Source organism: Myodes glareolus, chromosome 11 (assembly GCF_982192425.1).
Source record: "Myodes glareolus chromosome 11, mMyoGla1.1, whole genome shotgun sequence".
Taxonomy (NCBI): Eukaryota; Metazoa; Chordata; class Mammalia; order Rodentia; family Cricetidae; genus Myodes; species Myodes glareolus.
This window is the reverse complement of record NC_142036.1, coordinates 86,421,115-86,427,225: the sequence shown is the minus strand read 5'-3', so window position 1 is coordinate 86,427,225 and position 6,111 is coordinate 86,421,115.

The following is a 6,111-nucleotide window of genomic DNA, read 5'->3' as shown; positions in this document are numbered from 1 at the left end:
AAATCAAAAGAAAAAAAACACATGATCATCTAATTAGATGCTGAAAGAGCCTTTGACGAACTCCAACAGACCTTCATGATAAAAGTCTTGGAGAGAGCAGGGATACAAGGAACATACCTAAACATAATAAAAGCAATATACAGCAAGTCAACAGCCAACATCAAATTAAATGGAGAGACACTCAAAAGCCATTCCACTAAAATCAAGAATAATCACGGAAGCAGCATCCTTCACAATAGCTATCTTTTCGAACTAAGCAAGGTTCCCAGTGGCAGGACTGGGACACCAACCAAGCCACAAAACCTTCAGCCTGCAACCTGTCCTGCCTGCAAGAAGTGCTGGAGCAATGGCTGCTCAAAGCCTGGTGGAGTGGTCAAACCGGAGGCCCTTGCCACAAGAGAAAGCCCATTTCTGACTCCACCTGGATGGCCAGTATTCTGGAACTGGCTAGCCCAGAGACCTAGGATATAACTAAAGAAAACTGACTTTACAAAAGTTAATGTAAGGATTCCTAGTGATATTCTGCTATACTCAAAGATTCTTACCTAGCCCAGTCACCACCAGAGAGGCTTCATTCAGCCGCTGATGGGAGCAGATGCAGAGACCTGCATCCTGACATGAGGGGGAGCTCAGGAAACCCTGCAGAAGAGGGGGAGGAAGGACTGAGTGACCAGAGAGCTTGAGGACGCCAGGAGAACAAAGCTCAAAGAATCAACTAAGCAGTGCTCACAGAGACTGAAAAATGGTACTAACCAGATTAATTAACATACCCGTGACCTCACATGGCCAGCATTTTCTTTTTCTTTACTGTGCTAAGAACGCTTGGGATGGGCCCTTTTAGTACAGAATTGAACAAAGATAATATTAACCTATTAGATTTTTTGAACTTGTTCATATGTATGACTGAACCTTGGTAATTTTTGGTTAGCATCTTCCCATTTCCGCCTTTCTCTGCCCCTAGCCACCACCATTCTACTATTTGCTTCTCTAAGTTTGACTTGGAGTCCTTGTGTAATTGGTGCCAGGCATTGTAGCAGGATAATAAAAACCTAGAGACAGATATTGAGGTTCAACCCGAAAATCAGAAAAGCAAAGGAGCCAAGCTTCTAGAGAAGTCTTACCACTACAGAGACTGGGAGACCGCAGCCTAAGTGGCCTAAGCAGACGACTAAGCCTCTCTCTCCTCCCATTTTATATCCCTCTAGTGCAGGGATTAAAGGTGAGTCATGGCACCCTGCTTGCCAACGTTGCTGCATCTCCACAGGTTCTTTTAATTCTGTTTTCTTGGCTGGGCAGAAGCCTCTACACTTGATATGTCTGTTTTTGCTTTTGTTGTCTATGATGTTTTTAATCCCACTCCAAAGTCAGCCTAGACCAGTATAAGAAGCCTTTCCTTTATGTTTTCTTCCATGAGTTCTCTGCTTTCAGATTTGTGTTTATTGTTGCCTGTGGTGTGAGACAAGAAGCCGGAGTCCTTTCTGTGGCTCTCCAGCCCTCCCTTTCTTGAAACTTATTTTTTTTAAATTGACTTCTTTATTGAATCTTTGGGGGTTTCACATCATTCACCCCAGTTTTGTTCACCTCCCAGTCCCTCCTACATCCTCCCCTCACCCCTACCATGCCCTCCCACGAAACAAAGCAAAGTAAGCAAGCAAGGAAACAAACAAAAACCAAAACCACCACCACCAACAACAACAATGACAAAACCCTTCTTGCTTCTCCTTCTTTTGTGTCTCTCCAACGCCTCTTCCCGGGGTCACTGGAGGCCTCAATGTGTCATATAGAATATCCTTTTCTCCTATGGCAAATGTTCATTGCAATGAGTCAGTGGTCTGGGTCAATGCCTCTGGTGTCTGGCACACCATCATCCCTGGATCCTCACTGAAACTCTTCTGGGATATCCCGTGGCTGCCACGACTCCTAGAGATCTTGCGGGTATTGTTCCACAGGCCCATTCTCTTCCCGAGCTCCCCCATGTCCTAGATGGGGTAGAGAGATGTTAGCGTAGGTCAACCCAAGGTTCAGCAGTGGGCCTGGATGGTAGCTGAGCTGATCTATCCAGGCCACTGGGGCCACCTCCCTCAGGTGAGGGGTGGAATCAGCTTTGCTACATCTATGCCCTCAGGGCTGGCTCATTCTCACCTGTGGTGAGGGGTGGGGCCATCTCTCCTGAGTGCAGAGGCCAGTTCTCTGGCTGTACTGTCCAGCGAGAGGCTTTTCCAGGGCAAGTGCAACAAGGGGCCGGCGCAGTGTGGCCCTCTGATTCCATCATGCATGGTTCCTATGGTCCTCTGAGGTGTCAGAGGCCACAGACATCAACACAGACCCCAGCTGCAGCTGGACCACGGACCCAGTCATGGCCCTTGGTACCAGCATGGGCCTGGATGACATCCTGTCTCTGGGGAAAAGCAATGTTCACTCAGGTCAGGGTGGTTCTGGAAGCCACATGACTGCTGGATACCACCAAGGCCTCAAGTTTTGGCTCTAACCCTGGGCTTTGATGTGACCCTCAGTGTCAATATAGGACTCTGACTTCAGCATGGATCCCAGCCGTGGTAGGATCATGGAACCAGACGTGGTCCTCAGACACTGCTGGATCTGGATGTCACCAATTTCCAGGTGGCCTCACTCAGATTGGCACAGATCCCAGACTCAGACACCAGTGTGGCCTTCGATCATGGCCTTCAGTGGTAGCAGGAGCCTCAGACATCAGCACAAACCCTCTGCAGCAGCCTGGGTCCAGGTAACACCATGGTCCTGGGCAGCAGCACAGGGCACCCAGATCTGTGTGGCCCTTGCTGAGCATGGCCTCCAGATTCCAGCCAAGCCTCAGACTCCAGCCTGGATCCAGGCTCTGTGCAGGCCCTAGTGGCAATGTGGGTCACAGATTTCAACACAAACCCCAGCCGCAGCTGAACCACAGATCCAGGCATGGCCCCAGGTGATAGCTAGGCTGGTTGATATCTGAGCTCCAGGTGGTGGCCCTGAACTCTTAGATCAGGGTAGCTCTGGCAGCAGCATGGCCCTGGATACTAACAAGACCACAGATTGTGGCCCAGACCCCAGGCTTCATGTGGCCTTTGGTGGCAACATGGGTCATTGTTGCAAGAGGAGGCTTTTTGTTTGTTTAGGCTGCTCAGCCCTGAAATAATCACACAGAAACTATATTATTTAAAACACTGCTTGACCCATTAGCTCTAGCTTCTTATTGGTTGACTCTTACATCTTAATTTTACCCATCTCCATTAATCTGTGCATCACCACGAGGTCGTGGCCCACTAGCAAAGTTTCAGTGCACCTGTTTCCAGCAGCAGCTCCACGGCTTCTCTCTGACTCTGCCTCCTTTCTCCCAGCATTCAGTTTAGTTTTTCCCGCCTACCTAAGTTCTGCCCTATCAGGCCAAGCCAGTTTCTTTATTCACTAACCAATAAAAACAACACACAGACAGAAGGACCTCCTACAACAGATCATAGACTTTGGCTGTAGTAGAACCATGAACCCTGATGTGGTCCTAGGCAACAGTCTGGGTCTGGTTGCCACCATGGCCCCAGGTGGCAGCAAAGGCCACCCACACCAGCATGGCCCTATCAGTAATGTGGCCCCTGGGTGCAAAAATGGCCCTAAGAGTCAGACAACTGTAATCACCATGGCCCGTGATGGCAACAGCAGCCACAGACATCGGCACAGACCCTGGCTACTGTAGGACCTGGGACACAGACATGGCATTTGGCAGCCCAGCCCAGACACCACCATGACCCCGGGTGGCAAACACACCACCCTCCCCAGTCTACTGCTCACCTTGTCCACCATGGCTGGCCCCAGGTGGCAAGTGGGCCTTGGGCCTCCACATCATGTGGGGTGTGGTTGTCCTCCCAGCAGCTAGGGCCTTGAGAACCCTAGCTGGCTAGTCCCCATCTGAGAGGCTTCTTGAAATGTTTAATGTTTCTGATTATGGATACTTTTTGAAACCCATTTATTTTATTCTAACTTCTGTTTCATTTAAATTTAAAGTCTATTTTATTTAATATCTTAGTTAAATCACGCATGTTAAAACACAGTGTGCTTCTGACCACCTAAGATTTTCATTGTATCTAAAGCTACCTAGAAGTGTCAGCAATAGAACTCAGCAAAGACCAATGGCCAGCCTAGAAGGATGGGGGTCATTTACTTCCTTCTTCTTTGTAAATTTCTACATTGGCTCAGTGTGGGTGTCCGTTCCACGCCACGGGGTCAGCATCACCACCCACCTCCCACGAGTTCTATATTGTCCTAGGGGTTAAAACACAGATGCACACACAGATACAGATAGAGAGTTCAAGTCATCCTCAAGAAGAGAATGCCCCATTTATTCAACTTAATCCAGGGTTAAATACTTTTGGCCCAGGAGTGGCAGCCCCCTTTCAGCCAGGGGTGAGATCAAAGTGTTGAGGGCCTGGTGCCAGTGGCAGGAGCTGCCAGGCAGGGGGTATCGAGCTGGGAACCCTGACAGACAGATAGGAGGAGATTCAGGGCGCCTGTGAGGACCCTCCTTAGCAGATAAAATTACCATATCAAGATGGAAACATGGTTCTGAGCTAATTCCCTCTGGCTGGCAGAACAGGGGAAGCTAAGCTGGTTAGCGTAAACATTTCTGCATCCTGTGCTTTGGCCTTGAGGAACAGGGAAGACAGGGACTCACAGCTCAGTTTGTTTAAAATAAAAAAAAATGAGGTCCTAATGTTATTGAAAGTAGGATCATAGTCTGCCCCCCAAGAAGTCAAGTTCAGCTACCAGTTCTTGAGAAGCCAATTAAAACAGCTGATTTAAAAGTAAGCAGGAAAAGCTTCCTTTGGGAAGATGGATAAAATGATGCAGTGGGCTCTTGAAGCCCATTTTCCAGGCCCGGGGTAGACTAGAGTTCACGCAGCAGAGCAGAGACAGACACATCTCAGTAGTCTGGGTCAAGGCGGGGTCATCATTGCTGGGCTTCGGGTGGTCTAACGTGGTATGATAAGATGTTAAGACTGTGTCCAATCTCTTTCCTTTCTGGGAAATAATTTCTCTACCTGGGTGGCCTTTTGTCCTCCCAGAATGAGATTTGTGGGGAATTCTCATTCCTTGATGTCAATTATTTCAATAGTCTGGTAGGTTAAGTGACAGAAGTCTCGTCTGAATGCCCTCATCTCTGCCCTTGACACTAACTTCAATACATCTCCCCCTTCACTAACTCAGCTTAAGTTGTAGCCATAAGTGAACCGATTTTCTGGTTTTTCTCATGGCCTCTCTGTATAGCTTGTTGCTAGGATGCTAATCCTTTAAATTTTTAGTCAGTTCTATCTAGTAGTAAGGAAGGTTTTTGCAAGCTACTGTTTCATTTTGTGTGTGTTCATATCTCTATCCTCAGTTTCCAGGGCAGGGACAGGCATGTAGTGTGTTCGCCAAAACCATTTTTTGGGGGGGGGGGGTGAGGAACCTTGAGTTCCTCTGATAAGATGCATTTTGCTAACAAGATGTGTTTGTGAGAAGTTTATCAGTGTCGCTAAATAGTTTATCATGCGTTTTAGAAAGAGTTCAAAGCAGAGCTGGGAACACCCAGCACCCGAGGGAAGCTGTAAAAGGCACATACTATGCCCATCTGACCTAAGAGTCCCATGGAACAGTATGTTGGCTGTTCCTCTGACCAGGGAGAGGTGGGTGTGGGCCACTTATTGCTAAATCAAAAGGGCAGCATGAGAAAACAATGAGTCACGCCATGATGATACAGGAGAACAATAGCCCATGTCCAGGTCTGAGACACCGAGGAGCTTAGTCTACAAAGGGAGACATAAGAGTCTCTCTGTGCTCTGTATCCAGGGTGGAGCTGCCCATGGCAACAGGTAGCCCAGGGCCAACAGCCTGCTGCTATGACTTTAGCCGTCCCAGCCCTTGCTCCCATTCACACCTTAGTTTTGCTGGCTCTCAGCTTTCCTTCTGTCTGTAATCCTGAGACTTGCCGGGGTAGGGTCAAGCCCTGTTCCAGTCCTGTGGAATTATTTCTACTTATTTATTCCTTCAGAATTGTAAGGAGAAGAAAATGTGTCATTTAGGAGTTCACAGTCCAGGCTAGACAGACTTGAATCTCCTACTACAGGC